General features: G+C 45.6%; 1 long non-coding RNA gene across 3 annotated transcripts in view; it reads left to right on the top strand.

The window, feature by feature from the left end:
* LOC123859367 (uncharacterized) overlaps window positions 1–19,127 on the top strand; it is a 107,456-nt gene that overhangs the window by 25,494 nt on the left and 62,835 nt on the right. The window lies entirely within an intron of this gene.

Genomic DNA, 19,127 nt, shown 5'->3' with positions numbered 1-19,127 from the left:
CCAGAGGACCCATTGAATTCTCCTCTCTCCCTACCCTCCTGGGACCTAATGCCTGGAAGGAGGCACGCCATTCCCGACTGACTCCCTAGGAGGAATGTTTATGGTGGAAACTCAGAGCTAGCTGGGGCCGAGGAAGGGCATGGAAAGGAAAGCTTGGGATGTCAAGAAGGATTTTTGATCAGTCTCGTGGTGGGAAGGCAGCAAGGCCAAAACACCTCTTAAGACTGCTGCATGACCCCGCCAAGAGACAGTTCTGCCGTTGAAAGCTTGACTTGCCCAGAACTGAGGAAGATCAAAACACACACAGACACACGCCCCCTACGCTTCTTAGTTAGGGGAATGTTAATCTTTCTTTAAAGTGTTGTTCTTAAAATTATATTGGGAGACCACATTTTTTTTTTTTAACTTGTGGAGAATATGTCTCCATGTCTCAATAAAATGTGATTAAAATAAAAAAACTTCCTCTAAACATGACTATATTTAGTGTCAGTGACCAAAACACATGCCAACTTGCAACATTAGCAACCTCGCTGCAATGCCTGTTCTGCCAAGCCCTTTTCCTAGTATTTTGTGCGTTACCACACATCTGAAAATTTTCCATGGCACTTGTCCCCTCCAGAAAAGTGCTGGGAGTGAGTTCCCAGGCAGTGCTGCTCACATGAGCCCATGGGCAGCTTGTGGTGCTCCTATCACGCGATGAAAAGAATGTGAGAGAAAACAGATAAGGTCTGAAATGGACAAAAAAAAAAAAAAAAGGTGGGAATTTCTAAACCAAATGTTGTCAGTTCTGCTTCACAGCCATCAAGAATGGATAACCAATTAGCAAAAGGCCAAATATACATGTGTGGCATTGCCTGGGGCAGTGGCCAGATCCAAGAGCATCGTGTCTTCAGATGGCCTCCAGCTCTGTGGCTTCCAAGCCAAGCCATTGGACAGTCTTTGCCCGGTGCTGGGGCTCTGATCCCAGCCGAGGACGAAACGTTTCCTTGCTCTCCAGCTTGAGATAGTGGCTTGTGCCTTGGCTGGGGTGTCAGGAAACTGTTCTAGAAATAGCCAGCTCTGCTTGTTATCAGCTGTGGGCTTTGGCCCGGTCTTCTATCCCAGGGGTGTCTTTATTTCTGTATCTCTAAAACGACGGCAACAACTCAACAACGTTTGACTGAGGACAGACTGTGTGTCAGGCTAAAATGGGTATGAGTTAGGATATCGCCATCCCTTCGATGATAGTGAAGTCGTGGATGGAAGACATTGAGTAAGTACCGCGTGTGAGGTGACTCCGAATAGTAGAGCATCCCCATTTACCCAGTGAACGTTTAAGAGAGGACTTTGTTGATGTGAATGTAAAAATGTGTCAGGATAGAAATGAAAGAGAAAAACTGCGTATAATAGTTAATAGTTAATATATTTTAATTACTTATACATACTTAAAATCACATATGCTATTCGTTAATTTATAAACACTGATTAACATGTTAATAGTTTAAGTAGGGTGCGTGGGTGACTCAGTTGGTTAAGTGTCTGCCTTGGGCTCAGGTCATGATCCCAGGGTCCTGGGATGGAGCCCAGCATCCGGGGCTGCTTCTCCCACTGCTTCTCCTTCTGCCCCTCCCCCGCTTTTTAAAAAAAAATTCCTTTTTTAAAAAATTTAAACTCAATTAGCCAACACATAGTACATCATTAGTTTTTGGTGTAGTGTTCACTATTCCTGGTTAATATGTTAATAGTTTAAGTTATATATTTAAAAATCACATCATGTTTGTGATGCAGACATATGGCCTTTACCCACTCACAATGCAATCCATTTAATCAAACTCTTCCAACGTGCCTTATGCTTCAGTGTCTCAGTCTTCAAACCAACTTTCAGAGCTTATCAGCTGCAGATCCATCTAGGTTGCTTGACCTTCAGCACTTTTTAAATCTAGGAATGATGTTGTCATTGGAAAATTTACTCCAAGTTACAATAATCCTTATTTGTGATTTCATACGGTAACCACTTATTTTTAAAAGATAGTATGTGGTAATATTGATTTTTAACATGATCTTTATATGGTTTGTTCACCGTGGCCTCCAACATTCAACAGTTGAGGGGGCAGATCCCCAGGAATAAGTGCCAAATGTGTGTCATATTTCTCTTTCCCCTACTCTCCTATATTGCTAGGAGTCGTCCACAGGATCCCACATCAGCATCGCTTTAGATGGCTTAAGACTATTATGTCTTCATTTTGTTGTTCAAAATAAAGCGATTGAAGAAGTACCCTGTATGCTGTAAAGAAAGATTCTGCAGCAGGTGTCTCTGATCTGAGGTATAATTTCGGAGGGAAAAGGCATGATCATATTTGGCATTCGCAGTAAAAGTTAGAGGGTATTCAAAGTCCCAGCTGCCATCCTCCTGACAAGACAGTAACAACATATCCTTGCCTTTCATTCAGTTGAGACAGATTAGAGTTTTCCCAAGGCAATCTTACCAAGAACCAAAGGAAATCTAAGAGCTGAAGACACAGACTGTGGTTGCAGAGGCCCTCTGGGGGTCTCTGTGTTACCGCTCCTTTCTGCATTCTGCAGACGGCAGGCGTCTTCCTGTGCTCTTCTCAGCTATGCTCCCCTCCACAGCAGTCACTGTGGAATGGGGGTGGGGATGATCATAGAAAGCCACCGGGATTTGGAGGAAGGCGAACGGACTTCAAACCAACATCTGCCTCTTGCTGGCTTTCAGGCTTTGGGTACATCGCTTCACCTGTCCAAGCCTTGGTTGCTTCATCCATATAGTGGAGATACATCTCTCAGAGAATCTTTGAAGGTTCTCTCTGAAGACTAAGTGGGATTGCACATCCAAGATACTCCACCTAGGACCAGTCTGTGCTGAGGGAAGAGTTGCTGGACCCGTCAGCAACTATCAAGTCCCTTCTGTTCCCTTGTGTATTTCTCCGGGTGGACAGTGAATGCACAGGGGAGAGATGGCTCACTTCCTCTTTTCTAGGGATAGCTTAGCAAGACAGTAGTCATAGCAACTACTCTGAACCACCCCATTACTTTTCCAGGGAGGTTAAAGTTTTGTTTGATTTTTACTAAAAGAAGTACCTTCATCAGGGGTGACCTCCAAGTGTTGGGTTAGCTTCTTTGATGAGCATCTGATCTGGAAAGAGCACCTGTCACTGTGGTCCAAGGTTACTCCTTGATCTTTGGAGATGAAGCCAACATGTAATCCTTCCTACCTGCACGGGGAATGTTTCCCCAGGCAGAGGAAGGAGGAGGGCCTCATCAGGCCACCTTTGCCTCCTGAACCAGCTGCACACATTTCACAGGGCCAAACAAGTCTTAGCTCTTCCAGGGCCTGAAGAGAAGCAGCGTCCCTCCCCTTCTGTGGTCTACCTTCAATGGGGCCTAGCAAGCACAACAAAAATTAGTTTAACTCTCTCTTAGACGGGCCTATCTTTGTTGAAGAGCAAACCTTGATAAATATCTAAGGATAGAAAGTGAGATCCTGAATCATGCCTTAACTCAAGAGAGGCACATCAAAAATTATTTAATAATTGAATCTTAATTAATGTTTAATTAATCTAATTAATAATTGAATCTTTGTGAATTAGGATTTAACAGGAACTTGGGGGTGGAGGAGAGCAGAAGTTTAGTTGTGGAGGGGCTGGCAAGAAAAGATGACAAGCCACATGGTTGGGGGGACAATACACTGCTAAGAACAAGGCAGTCTACTTGACAACTTGCGATCATTTGTTCTGCTGTGATGTGACCCCGCCACACCCTCACCCCTCCAGGAAAACCAGTTTCATGGGCATTCACACAGGTTTGGTGGAAGTCCAAGGAAAGGGCCGAGCTCCACACATGGGTTGCCTTGGTGTGAAACCAGACCAGCATCTACAGAACAGGAAGCAGAGTTAGAAACTGAATTCATTGGGGACAGGAACTCCGAGCCAAGGCTGATCATGAGCAAGCCTCCTTAGAATTTGCAGATGTCTGAGGGGGTGATTTGTATTTTTGATCAGTCTATGAATTGCTATTTGAGCCCAGCCTGATGTGTCTTAAGGGACAAGGTGGGATTCTCCTGGTGTCATGCGCGCGGCACATCCTGGACCAACGAGGCCAGTTTGTCCCAGCATCATTGGGGCAGCATTGCCAGGATCTCAGGGGGGTGTGCCCCTAAAGCAGTGAGCTCTGTAGTGGATCATCTTGGAGATAACCACCCTCTTCCTAGCCTGTCTCTCTCTCAGAGCAGATTTAGGGCCAGCAGCCAGGATCCTTCAGCAATCCCTCCTTCCTTTGTTCTGGGTCTCCAGCCTTCATCAGGCTTCCATCTATCGTGTCCCTCTGAGATGGAGGTGGGCAGGTGGTGGCCCTCACTGCCATCTGCAGGGGGTGTCCAGATACCTCCCCTCCACCTTCAAGATATACAGAAAGAGTTCCAGAGAAGTTTAATTGCAAGTCGCAGTATCAGAGGGAGGCTCTTCCTATGAATCACAGCATTCTCCCCATCCCAACCCTGACTCCCGTGTTCCAGGGACGAGCTAGCCAAAAGAAGCATGTGGGACATCTTTAGGGTGTTTACTTCTCTCCTCTGCCAGACACAGCATTATCTGGGCTCTCTATATCACCCAGATGTCTGATTTCTAGCCAGGGTCTCTTCCTTCTCCAGACACTATGGGTTTCTAGAAGTTGCTATGTTGACCATGGAACCCCTTGGCCTTAGACCTGACATATTTCTCCCTTCCAACTTCTCCTCCTTATCAGCTGCTTCCTTGGCGAATATTTAATAGTGAAGAGCCAGGGCCCCACAGGCTCACATCTGTCTTGTCTCTCAAAGTTTCAGCAGACTCCCTGGCTAAGGGTTTGCCCTTATTGGGATCCTGCAAGATTTCTGCCACCTAGGTCTTCTGACCTGCCCCACCCCCCCTTCTTCCTGGGGACATTCCTCCATCCCCTGCCTCTCCCTGCCAGGATGCTTCTTGGCAGAACCATTGGCTTGAACTGTTGCTGGACCTCTGGAAACATGAAGACAAACGTATTGAGAAAACCCTAGGTTTTAACTTAGCCCTCTCCCCACCAACCAACTTGCTCTGGGGCATTTGTAAAGTGTCCTCAGAGCCTGGTCATGGTCTCTGACACATCTTTCTGCCCTTAGGAAGCCCCCCCCCCCCAAACTACCTTTTAGACTCTGCAGAATTCACTATGGTCTTCCTATTTTGAATAATACTAGCTAAAATTTATTTAGCACATTATATGTACCAGGCACTGTACTAACCACTTTACATTCATTGTCTCGTTCAGTTCTTACAGCAAGCCTGTAGGATAAGAGCTATTATTATTCCCTCATTTTGGCAGGACCATTGGCTTGAACTGTTGCTGGACCTCTGGGAACATGAAGACAAACATACTGAGAAAACCCTAGGTTTTAACTTCTACAGAGGTGGGAACTGAGACACTAAAAGGCTGAATAACTTTCCTACATGGCCAGAAAGGGCCAGAATCATGGTTAAAACACAGCTAACTCCACAGTCTGTGCTCTTTACATCTATATTATACAGTATCTTACTGGGCTTTATTATGTCTGTCAGTTATTCCCTTAACTAAAGAAAAGAACTACTGACTTCCTGACTGCCCAGTGAGGACATGAGTATCTGTGGCTGATTGTCCTTAGCCTGGCATATGTAATGGGTATCAAGTAGTGTTTGGTGGATGGATGGATGGATGGATGGATGGATGGATGAATGGATGGATAGGTGGATAGATGGGTGGACAGATGGACAATGGATGGGTAGTGGATGGATGGATGGATGGATAGGTGGATAGATGGGTGGACAGATGGACAATGGATGGGTAGTGGATGGATGGATGGATTGAAGGATAGTGGATGATGGGGGGATGGTTGGATGGATAGGTGGGTGGATAGTTGGACTGCCATGTGATCTAAGATCTTTTGTGCAGAAGAACATTTTGGAATACAAGGAATGCAGATAATCCAGAGCTGCACCCTCTCTGGCTGTTTTGTTGCTTTTTTCTCCAAATCCTACATGCTCTTCTGTTTGCAGGAGGAGGACTTTCTCTAGGTACCTAACCCCACAGAACAAATAGAGCAGCTATATTCCTAATAACAGTTACTTCCACCTGTATTTATTTTCTTAGATGCTTCATGCTAGCTTTGGAATTCAAAACAGATTTGCACAGGGAGGCTCAGTTTTTAGTAAAACTAGCTCTTCTCTGATCCTTGTGGGGGCCGGTGGCCCAGACCTGAGTCAGGAGCATCAGGCTGTGGGATTTGTTGTTTACGTCTGGAAGTCTGAGGCACCCCTGTTGTGCGGAACATAGGGAAATGCACGTGTCCCAACACACTGCTCCAAAACAGAGGCTAGGACTGGGTATGGCCCTTCCTTTTAACCCCGACCAAGCTCATGGAAAAGGTGAGCTTGCAGGATGAGAATAAACTTGCCTTCTGGCCCTCTTCTCCCTTTGCTTCCAAGTTCCCACCTACCTTCATTCCAACCTCCCTACAGCTCTCAGACCTCTCTTCTTGTTCTGTTGGTTCCACATGACAAACTCGCTCTTGCTCAAGTATTAGTGAGTTACTACTTTCCTTTCCTGTCAGAAAGAAGTTCTTCAGTAAAAACCAAGTTAAACTCAAAAGAAGAGTTGCTCGAATTACACCAAGCAAGTGATAGCCACTGAGCCTGTCATTCAGGCTAGCCTGTTCATTTGTGATTTAGTTGTATGCATTCTTGTATTAACATTAAGCCAAATGGGTCTGGAGAACAACTCAAGGCCAGTTCTTTTTCTCATTGACTCTGGTATCTCTAGAGAGGCTCTTCCTGTCCTACTCAGAACCAGGATTTAGGGCACAAATATGCTAATTGCTCTCACCAACCAGGACCCCCAGCCCATGTCTCACTGCTGGGTCTGTCACCTCCCAGAAATGGTCTGTCCTGCCCCTTACTAAGGTCTTTTTGCCCCTTCAGGGTGACCAAGAGGCTCTGGCCATGAGGTCTGAGCTGCCACATGCCTCTGGCAGGACCTGATGTTCATCTTCAGGTACTTATAGTACAGGAAGGTAGAGTTACCTCCACAGGAAAGTTTTCAAGATGTTGACTAATACCTGCATTTTGGCCTGGGCATAAAAAAATAGAAAAGGAGGGCAGCTGGGTGGCTCAGTCAGTTAGGCATCTGCCTTCAGCTCAGGTCATGACCTCAGGGTCCTGGATCAAGTCCCACATAGGGCTCCTTGCTCAGTGGGGAGTCTGCTTCTACCTCTCCCTCTGCTGCTCCCCCTGCTTGTGCTTTCCCTCTCTCTCTCTTTCTCTGTCAAATAAATAAATAAAATCTTTAAAAAAAAAAAAAAGGAAAGGAAAGTTATATTTGCCCATCTTTGGTCTCACTCTAAGTTTTTCCGTAAACTATACGTGCCCAGCTCTAATCTTTTTGTCTGATTATAAGCTAAGATCACAAGTAAACTCTGTGAACTCTCTGCATGAAAAGTTAAATAATAAGTAATGAAGTAAGTTCTTCCCCTAGTCCTCCAAATCATTTTTGTCATTGAAATAACAATGAGGGATTTAGTTGTCATATCCAATCAGCCTATTTAATGTGAAAGTGAATCAAGTTTTTATGCCCCATGAACTGTGAATAAACCTGCCCAGTACAGGTGTGTCCCAGTTCCTGGCAATCCTTCATGCTGGGGTCCTGAGCTGCTTTTTAATTAAGGTGGGAAAAGGATTGGAAGGAGGGAAGATGTGCTCCTGGCAGGGAGAAACCCATCAGTGCGGTGCCTATGTGAAGACCGGACAAAGGCGTCCTGTCTCCCGGGTGGGGTACAGCGTCTCCAGGTCCCAGCGCTCAGCAAGCAGAGGGTAGGCAGTTTCCACCCCACCTTGGCCCCTCAGCCCGTGGTGTGCGAGGCAGCCTCAGCCCCTGGCCGCACAGCTTTGGGAGAGGGTCTCTGTCCTGCTCTGGAGAGCATTATTGATGCCTTAGCTCTTGGAATGCCTGCTCTAGCTTTGCCCACCAGAGACCTGAGGACAGTGATCAGTGACGGAGCAGTGAGGGTGACGGAGCTCCCAGGCTGGCCAAAGGCTGCATTACCCCTGCTTATTCAGAGGCATAAATCATGCGTGTCCACTCAGCAAAAAGGGCATTGAATCTAACCCAAGCAAGCTGCAAATTTCTCTGAAATCATCTATTTGAGACAGCTCTTAGACATGTGAGGCATAATTGATAGAAACTCAAAGCTGGAAGCATCCTTGAGAGGCCATCTGGGTCACTCTCAGCCTGTAGGCAAAACTACCTCTCCACTACGCTGGCGTTCCCTGCAGCTGATGGAAAGGTGGCTGGATTGAGCCTTCCTTGGAAAAAGATTTTGGATGGTGCTTCCTGAATGCTTGTATTTATATTTAAGTTATATTATGCAGTAGAAGGAAAATTCTCTGTAAAATCAGATATCACCACTCCATCCCCACCCCTCTCCTCCTCCTCCTCTTCCTCTCTGGTCTGCTCGCTGGGAGACCATTCCAAGAAAGTGGTTAGCAAGCAGGAAGGTATTTGAGCGAGTGCTCCGGCGCCACATCTGTGAGCGAGAAAACGAAGCAGGACTGGGCAGGGAGGGGTAGAGGCTGCACCGCAGGGCCATTGTCACAATGGCCACCGTACCCCCAGCTTAACCCAGCAGAACGTGCTCCTTACTCCGAGCATCAAAGGCATCCGTCTCAGGAAAGGACTGATGGGTGCAGGTGCCTAGGCCCACTCCTTGGTCCAATCAGTTTTGTCTAGGGGGGATAGGCAATTGTGACTGGCCAGTCCCTGGTCATATGACCACCAATGCCAGGGTGCTGGGAAAGCTTGTCAACAATGATACCTATCCCATACCTCTAATGCTGTCTACCTCTGAAACTATGAGTACCTAATAGAGTGCCTCATAGGAGACACTCAGTAGATGATCATTATTGTTTCCTCTATCGGCATCATCAGAACTAATACAAACTACCTTTTCTCTAAGGTCTTGGGGCACATGGGTGCTGATAAACTCAAGATTGGCTCAAACCTCGGCCCCCAATTTGAACTGAGTCTGAACTTTTCTGAAAAACTGAGAATGTTTAGCAAACACGTTCCTCCAACAAATTTGATCTTTGGGTGTCCTTATACTTTCTGAGCCAGAATGGGCCTGGATCATGAGAACCATCATAAGGATGCTTATCTCCCTAACAACTTCAGTGATCTGAAATATTTCTCAAGAAAGACAGTCACCAATGTTTTTCTGACCTTTCCATAGAGCCAAAGCATTTGGATGAAGTGTAGAAAATTCCTGTGTCTGAACTGAGTATCAGCTTCTTGCAAGGTCTCATTCCTAAGGATGGGTCTTATATGTCCTTCCCGACCTCAAAATCTTAAGCCTCTCCAGACTCCATGAAGAATTAATGACAGAGAGTTCTGGGCCCTCAGTGACAAGCCCACCACTCCTACTTCTCAGCCCCAGCACTACACTGTAGCCAACTGGATGTCCTGATGTTCCCCAAACTCTAGGCACCCTGCCCTCTACATCCATAACGCGCCATTCCCTCTGCGGAGAACACACTCTTTCTACTTCCCACCCACCCCACCCCCAATCCGTTTTCAAGGCCCACCCTAAGGCTCTCTCCTCCAGGAACCTTTCCTACCCTTTCAACCAGCTGTGATCTTAGATGATTTTTTTAATCTTTGTGCCTCAAGCTGTGTTGACTTGAATGATAAGCTTCGTAGATGCAATTCAAGGATATTTATTGAGAACCTACTATGTGCTGTGGCAGGCACTGGAGATAGAGATGCATGAGATAAAATTAACCCAAGCAACAGGGGTGCTCTTAGTAGCTCTTACATATTTCAATTGATGAATTTCCATGATTTTAAAAAATATTTACTTCTTCTAGCCCACGTTTAAGATAATTCTGTTGCTACCTGCTCAGAACTTTGCTGTCCTCAACTACAAAATAAAAGCTGTGGGCTACATGGTCACTGAAGATCCTTTCTCACTCAGCAATGGGTCTTTTTTATATTCTGTAGTCACCTTGTCAGCACTTCCAGTGATCACTCTGCTCCTCTTATTATCATCCAGTGATACAGTGTCCCTCTGAGCTTCAGAGAATTTGGGGCAGAAGTTTAAAATTAATATGTACTTAGCATATCTGTGTTCACTGAACATGGTCAGCCTGGTGGTCAGAGCAGCGATAAGCCACCGCATCTATCTTAGACCTCAATCACCTCATCTGTAAAATGGGATAGTTGCAGTAGAGGCCACTATGGCCCCTCCCAACTCAGATGTTCCTTGATTGATTATCATTCTCTCTCTGCCCCCACAAAGAGCTCATTGTGTTCTATAAGGACATGGCTGCCAAGCATGAAACATATACTCAGCCACTCCCAACCTTGAGGGAGATGAGTTGACATTTAAAGTGGCTGCAACTCAGTCTAGAAAGCTTGAAATGTGGTCACTAGCCCCCATTCTCAGTACAAGTTTGCTGTGGGAATCAGTGGATCAAATTTAACCTCTGGGGAGGAAAGCGCAGTAGCCAACACCACTGGGTTGAAAACTCACCCTCCTTACTTCATCTCCCACCTCCCTTTGCCCTGTTTGCTGCTTTCAGTCCTGGCCATGTTCCTGCATGTGGAACGAAGTGCTGTCTGCGACACCCTGCTAACTCTTCACCAGACTCAGCATGCTTGTTGGCCAGCTCTCCATCACTCAAAGGACATGATGTTCAATGAAAAATTCCGTCAGTTAATTCCAGTTTTTCCAAGTAGAATAGAAGCTTTTTTTTTAAAACTGACTTCCTTTTAGCCTACTATATTAATCATGCTTTCCATCTTCCTGTAAGATATGCTGGTGGATGCCCCACACTAGAAGGCTGCACCATGCAATTTGCTCCCACCAGCTGAGCTCTGTGCTTACCAAGAGTCAGCCGTGCTTGTCCCCCAGCCTGTTTAAAGTAGTCCTTGTCGTGGAGGTGATGTAACTGACTTGGATATTATATAAATCAATTAAGTATGAGTGCACAGAAGAGAGTTGTTAGTTATATAAAAACAAAAGTAAATGCTCAGTAAGGAATAAACAAAACTAAATTCCTAAAAATATTTGCAGTTGATTTTGCTGTATGGAATAAATGTTGGTGTTTAGTAACAAATAAGAAAAATACAGAAACATTCTATACTCTGATTGCTGTGTACTGTCTATATCTTCTTGTTCCACTTTGAAGAGGCCATAATTAAAAATCGTAGGTGACACATTCTGACTGTAGTCTATATAAAAGAAACAACACAAATGCCAATCAAAAGGACCCATACTAGGGATGCCTGGGTGGCTCAGTGGGTTAAGCGTGTGCCTTCAGCTCAGGTTATGATCCCAAGGTCCTAGGATCGAGCCCCTCCTCAGGCTCCCTGCTCAGTGGGGAGTCTGCTTCTCCCTCTGCCTCTGCCTTGCCCCCTGCTTGTGCTCTCTCTCTCTGTCAAATAAATAAATAAAATTTAAAAACAAAAACAGAAGGACCCCTACTCAAAAAAAAAAAAAGGCTTAGCTTGGGATATCAAAACATTGACTAACACAGTTGGTTTTAAGTTAAAATACAATACATAAGATATGTTTGAATCAATTGTTACTTTTCATGTATTAGACCTAAGAAGATTTCAACTGAACATAGATGGGCAGCGTTCTACAGACCAGGACCCAAGTATTTTATGGAGTTTTTCACTTCACAGTTTACATTACAATCTTGGAGTTTCTCCATAATTTTTATTATTGTTATGAAAAATTTCAAGCACATATAAAAGTCGAGAGAAAAGTAGAGTGAGCCTCCATATCCCATCATCCAAATTTGCCATCCATGCTTCATCTACTTCTTTTTCTTCCTTTCTGATATATTTAAAAGCAAATTTTAGATATTGTGTCATTTTTATCCCTACTTACTTTAGTAGATACTGCTAAAAAACATAAAGATAAAAAACACTTTCTTATCTAACCACAGCACCATCATCATGCCTGACATATTCAGCAACAATTCTATGGTGTCAAAATATACTTTGTGCATACTCAGTTTTTTTTTTAGAATGCCTCCAAAATGTCTTTTTATTGTTGGTTTGTTCAAATCATGATACAAATACAATGTACACATTAGATTTGGTTATGTCTCTTTCGTGTTTTTGTGTTTTTTTTTTTTATTTTTTTATTTTTTTATTTTTGAGAGAGAGAGAGAGCATGCATGCAAGGGGACAAGGAAAGGGCAGAGGGAGAGGGAGAGAATCTTAAGCAGGCTCCACATTCAGTATGGAGCCAGACACTGGGCTCAATCTCATGACCCTGAGATCATGACCTGAGCCAAAATCAAGAATCAGATGCTTAACTGACTGAGCCATGAAGTCAATTGTATTTTTGTGTTTTTAAATTCAGAACACTATTCCCTCATTTTTTCTGTTTACTTTTATAAAGAGAGATGTGAGAAGTTCAAAGAATCGTCATTGACGATGGATTAGTGATAAGGAATCTCAGAAAATGCTGGAACGAACCCACATTTTTTCAAGGTGGTCAGTGAGTAGATGCTCTCATGGCCCAGAGAAAAGTTTCTACTCCTCTTTAACTGACAAAATGAGCAAAGATCTGGAGTCTGGGTTGAAAGATGAAAGGTTAAAGTTCTAAAATAGGTTTATTGTTTATTCTATCAAGAACAAGTTTCAAGCCATCAAGGAAATGCAAATCAAGACCATAGTGAGATATAAAATCACACCCACTAGGCTGGCTATAGCACATTTATAACATATGATAATATATAACCCACTAAAAATGCAAAATGGTGCAGTGAAATGGTGCACTGGAAAACATTCCAGCAGTTTCTCAAAAGGTTAAACACAGAGCTTACCACATGACCTAGCAATTCCACTCCTAGGTTTAATACCCAGCAGACCTAGAAACACGTCCACACAAAAACTTGTACGTAAATGTTCATAGCTGATTCTTCATAATAGCTTAAAAGTGGAAACAACCCAAAGTCCATGATGAGTGGCTAAATGAATGTGCTACATCCACACAATGGAATATCACTCACCATAAGGAGGAATGTAGTAATGATACATGCTACAACATGGATGAACCTTAAAAGTGTACCAAGTGAAAGAAGACAGTCCCAAAAGACACATGTATGAATCCATTTAGAGGAAATGTTCAGAATCGGCAAGTCTGAAAGACAGAAAGCAGATTCAAGGTTGCCTAGAGCAGGGAGATGGGGAATATTAGAGGGGGTCATGGCTGAGGGGTGTGGGATTTCTTCTGGGGGTGATGAAAACGTTCAGAATTCGCGGGGACAATTGCACCCCTGTTGACTATACCACAAGTCATGGCTTGTACACTGTAAAGAGTAAATTGCATGGTATATGAATTGTATCTCAGCAACTCGTGAAAGCATATCCACACACGCGAACGTTCAGGAGTCCGTGTTTAGCCAGCTTTGAGCAGGCAGAAGGACCCTGCCCAGGAGGGTCCACCTCCACAGGAGGCCTGCCTCATTGTTGTTGGAAAGTATGACTCAGCTCCTGTGCGGGCCACCATGAGAGAGCCCACGGTCCCTCCCCCACTGGTCCCTACAGTCTTCTGGAGTGGGTCGGTCCTGGGTGATGAACTAGACAACCTCCTGACCCTGGTTTCAGGAATACCACGAGAAGAAACTAAAGAGGGTCATAGAGGAAAATCCATTTTCATTTTCGCCCACCTGATTCCCGGCCAGGCTGACCACATTTCCTCCCAGGCCCTTGCTGACCCTCGTCTCCTGCCTGCCTTCGTGGAAGACAGCGTGGTGGAAGTCCAGATGCTTCACACTCAGGAAAGGAGAGGGACAGGGAGAGGCTGTTGGTCAGCAGCGCCAACATCACAGCCTCCTTGCTCCCTGAGAGAGTGCAAAATACCCAGACAGGCGGCCGAAAGCCGGCTGTTCCCGGCAGTGGGTAAAGATAAGACTCTTTTTCCACTTGGGTTCAGACTCGGGCTCTGGGTGTTTGGTGGGGCTGTTACGGCCCAGGGACGGGGGGATGCTGGTGCAGATGTTGCCTTGCCTGATTTTGAAATCTTCAGGCTCTTCCAACTGCTGCTCTTGTCCGAGATGGAATCTGCCTAGCCCACGCACCTCCAGTTACCCCTCTGGCCACAGGATCCAGTGTCCGTTTGGCAAAGGCACAGGCCTCAGAAGCATGTGAGCCCACTGAAATTGCACAGCAAGGGGCCTGCAGAAAGGCCTCTGGGTCGGCTGTTTATAGCAAAAGCTCCACTTACTGGAAGGGCAGCCGTGCGTGGGGGCCAATTTCCCATGAGGCTTTGAGGACTCTCCTGGGACAACAGCAGGCCTTACAAGCCCCCTCCCTCCTTGCCTCCGTTGCTTCTGTTCCTCGTCTCACTCAGAGGAAGAGTAACCACAGGCCTTAGCCCTTCCTCACAGCTCACAGCAAGGGAACAGGCAAATAAACAGAAGACAAACCTCAGTAAGAAAGAGTGCAACTTGCAGAGCACATGTATCCAGGCAGAAGAATCCAGAGAAAACATGAGGTGGTTGTTTGGAGTCCCCCACCCTAGATGCTAAAGAATTGCCCTCTCTAACCCTAGAGGAGCTGCCCCTGCATCCCCTGTTCCTGTCCCCAGCCGTGGACCCCAGAAATCAGCACGCAGGGGCTCGTCACCCTGGGTTCCCGGCCTTCAACATGTCCTCTGTCCCCCCACCTCGCGTCCTTGCTCCCCCCCGGCACCCAGGCCCTGCAGTCGAATCCTCGCGGGGTGACTGTGGGCAGGTCTCTTGGCCACGTGCTTCCCATGGACGCCCTGCCTGTCTCGGGAGTACTAACAGCGCGCACCTCCCGGTGCCCCGGTGAGGGGCCAGTGAGAAATGCGTGCGCCGTGCCCAGAGTCAAGTGCAGGACGTTTCATTCTTTTTGTAAATTCCCTTTTTTCTCTTCTGCCACCCTTTTCATTCTTTCCACAGTCTTTCCTCTGCCTCAGCTTCGGTTGCAAGCTGGGTGTGCCCCCTTCACAGCTGGCTGGCAGGGTGCTCTGTGACACCCCTCCGACCCCCTCTGCCCAGCTGCTCCCTTGGGCCCCGCCCCATGCACAGGAAAGGGGTTCCGGCAAGGCTCCGCCCGTCGCCAATGGCAGCCCCACGTTGTGACTTGCAGTAATTCTGTGTACGATGACATTCAACCCCTATCAGCTATGGAAACCAGGGGCTCTTCAGCTGTGGCCTTCTGAGGGCCTGAGCCTCGTCCTCCAGAGACGGTGGGCTCCTGCGAGGGGCGCAGCCCTCGTCTGCTTCCCTTCCGACTTTGTCGGGCCCTTGGCGCAGCAACGCGGTGCACAGGTGCCGTGCCTGCTCTCTGGACCCATTTCAGCCTCTCGGAGACACCCAAGCGAGCATGAAGGGATTGGGGGGGGGGGGGCGGGTGTTTGGTCAGTTCTAGAACTCCATAAATAAACATCCAACCTTTCACTTGGGCGCGCACATATCACACTGTGACATCTAAGCCTTGTAACTCCCCTCCGGTGGGAGCAGAGTCCCTGGGGTGGGGGTGGTGATCAAGCCCTCCTAGGTGCCCGGAGAAAGCCTAGACTCTGTCCGGGAGCACTCACCAGGAAGGTTTTACGCACCGAGACTCCTGCCTGTCACCACGAGGTCTCCTGACTATATGGCAATCTGTCCAGCCGCCGGGAGGCAGCCTGCCCTGCCTTGGCTTGACCGCACTCCTGTAGCAAGGGCCTCAGTGGTGAGGGAGGTCACCAGTATTAGGGCTCTCCAGAGAAACAGAGCCAACGGGATGGATAGATAGATGACAGGGTAGAGGAGGCAGAAGAATTTTCCTTCTACCCTTCTAAATTCTCAGCTGAGATCTTTATAATGAAAGACAGATCAACAAGAAAAAAATAAAGTTGTGTGTGTGTTTTTTTTTTTTTAACATGTATGTCTCATGCATACACGGGAGAAATTCAGGGATGAGTAATTCAAAGAGGTGGCTAAAATTTGGGCTTAAATTCAGAAATTGCCCTCTTCAGCTAAACCAGAGGAAGAATGTGTGGGGAGGCCAGTTATGGGGTGGCCAGGAAAAGGACAATAAACAGAAGTAGTTTGTCATGCACATTTAAGTTGGTGCTTTCACCCCTAATGAGTCTCCAGTGATTTAGTCACATTTCTCTTCCTGGTACTGAGAAGGAGACATCCTTAGAAATGGAGATCTCCTTATTAATGTACATTTCCCTTACAAAAGGGTAACCTCTTGGGCGCCTGGGTGGCTCAGATGGTTGAGCGTCTGCCTTCGGCTCAGGTCATGATCTCAGGGTCCTGGGATCGAGTCCCGCATCGGGCTCCCTGCTCCTTGGGAGCCTGCTTCTCCCTCTGCCTCTCTCTCTCTGTCTCTCATGAATAAATAAATAAATAAATAAATCTAAAAAAACCCAAAAGGGTAACCTCTCTGTTTTCAGAGCTTCGCCTGTGTCGTTTTTCAAAATAATCAACTCAAAAAAATCCCGATGCCACAGAGATGTATTTTGGGGTGGCATATTCTGGTCTCCTACAATAGAATAAAAGAGACCTCACTGTCTTCCAGCCTTCCAGTCTCTTGTTAGAGCCTCTCTGGCAAATCCAACCAGAGGTCAGAGGACAAAGGAGCCTGCTGATGCAAATCTTCCATCTCCTGGGGCACAGAGCATGGTGGGACGAGAGGAAGATCCATCTGAAGGGACAAATGGAGACTATCCAGTGCATCACCCCTTGATTAAAAAATAAAAATCACATTCTTTCATTTTTTTAAAGATTTTATTTCTTTATTTCTTTCTTTATTATTTATAGAGTGTGTGGGGGGGAGGGGCAGGGGAGAGGAAGAGAGAGACTCTCAGGCAGACTCTGAACGTGGAGTCTGATGCGGGGCTCGATCTCATGATTCTGAGATCATGACCTGAGCCAAAATCAAGTCTGACACTTAACTGACTGAGCCACCCAGGGACCCCCAAAATCACATTCTTTTATTTAAAATGTCCAAATCATAACAATTCTGAGCCCCTATCTCCCCCAAACTATAATCTGTTCTCCTCAATGCCCAGAGGGGGTATGTGCACCCAAGTTTTCCTAGCAGTAGTACACAAGTCCCAGGACATTGCCTGCTGCTGGCTTTGGCAACATCCACGCTATTGTATTCTATTTGCCCTTTTTAAGTCCTAGGTCACATGGGCTAAGAGAGGTTAATTTTAGGGATTCGGGGAACTTCCTGGACATCTGACCTACAAAAGTCACAGACCTGGCTATCTTCTAAAGTAAAACTACTTCTAGGTCATGAGTATAATATAGTAGATTTCTGGAGCTTTTTAGAAGAAAGCTGTTTCTGGGTTATTTCATTGGACATTAAATTAGGAAATATGTCTTTATCTTCTAGTCAGGGGATGACAATGTATCAGATATCTAGGTTCTATATGAATTAAATATAAGGAAGATAAAGAAGTTTGCAAGTTAACAAAAAATTTGATTCTAAGTCATGGAAAAATTCTTTGCTTTCAAAACTTCATGATCATTTTGGATAAAACTTGGGTCATGTCTTAATCCAAACAGTCTTGCCTATCCTTAAAAGGAACTGGTTTTGTGATTTTGTGAGCTTTACAGCCAGATTATTCACTTACATCTATTATTACTAATCTTGTCTTGAGCTGAAATACTACATGCTATTGCAATGAACTTGTGAAATTCATTGGCAATTTCCAGGCACTCCCAGAGTGGAATAGATTGGTGTCTGGAAACATTTGTTATGCCAAAAATTATCATTCTTAAGGTCTTACTACCAACATTTTAAGTCTAGAGCTCCAAATTATGCTTTTAAGATTTCTGGTTATGTAGTCACTGGTGACAGTTCTTAGAACTACTTTAGTGACTTGGGAGTGTGTATCAATCACCTTCCACTTCTTTCACCTCCAAAAGGGAGCGATGGAATTCGGTCTAATTTGTACTCCTAGCCAGGATGACTTTTAAGTTTTTTTTTAAATTAAATCCAGTTTTTTTGTGTTTTGTTTTGTTTTTTTAAGTAAGCTCTATGCCCAACGTGGGGCTTGAACTCACAACACCAAAATCAAGAGTCCCATGCTCTACCAACTGAGCCAGCCAGGTGCCCTGCCAGGATGCCTTTTAGAATGTTTTCCCTGGAAGAGGAGATGCTAGATGTTTCCAACATCACCTAGTGCTCGTCAGAAACTTTTTGGGTATGAAAACATTGGGGGATTGTATTAGAATACTTTGGACTGCAAGGAACTGAAAATCTCAGCTCAAAAAGCCTTATACAACTCGGAACATTTCTTATTTTACAAAACAAAAAGCTCTGTGATAGAATGGCTCCCAAATTAGTGGCATCATCGAGAACCCAGCTTCTCTCCACTTTTCTGCAAATCTACTGGCTTGTCTTCAGATTATCAACTTGTGGTTATAAAATGGCAGCCATGGCTGCAAGTACCACGTGAAAACACAAAAATGTCAAATAAAAGAAATATCCCCTTGCCTCTCTTGAAGAGGGAACTAATCTTTCTCTGAACCCTCCCCCAGGATCGTCTCATTTCTTATTGGTCAGAATTTAATCACATGTTCAGGCTTTGATCTAGGAATAGCAAAAGGATTGGGGTCACTTGGATTGGCTTAACTGCATCAAGAGCCCCCCTCTGGAAGCTGGGGGTGGTCCCAGCCCACCAGAAGCACAGGGTCCTCACCAAGGAGGGGATACTGAATTGAATTGTGGTTTAGTTGAGAAGGACGGTGGGCACAAGGTCCATGGCAGAAAGCCACCTAACAGTGCCCACTGCAAAGAAAGCCACATGCCTGAGAAAGTGTCGCAGGTTTGAAGACCCAGGTAGGATGGAAAGTGATGGACAAGTCAATAAACTCAGGGCACAGTATTTTCTCAGGGGTGCTGCCGTCTGGTACTCATTCTCTACACAGGTAAGGAGAGCTCTGTTCTAGGAAATTGGGTGGTGGATGTCCTTTCCGCATATGCTTGCAAATGTAAAATAATTTTATGCTTTTAACTGTATAAGTATCTTAATGTATAGATCTCATATGGATTTAAAAAGATGGAGGGGGTAGAATTCTCAGTGTCAAACACTCGGGTACTCTCTA

This window comes from Mirounga angustirostris, unplaced genomic scaffold, assembly GCF_029215605.1.
Source record: "Mirounga angustirostris isolate CCGP_5_RB_7025 unplaced genomic scaffold, mMirAng1.0.hap1 SCAF_4, whole genome shotgun sequence".
Classification (NCBI taxonomy): Eukaryota; Metazoa; Chordata; class Mammalia; order Carnivora; family Phocidae; genus Mirounga; species Mirounga angustirostris.
Note: the sequence above shows the minus strand (reverse complement) of the source record. Positions and strands in the feature narration are given on the sequence as shown.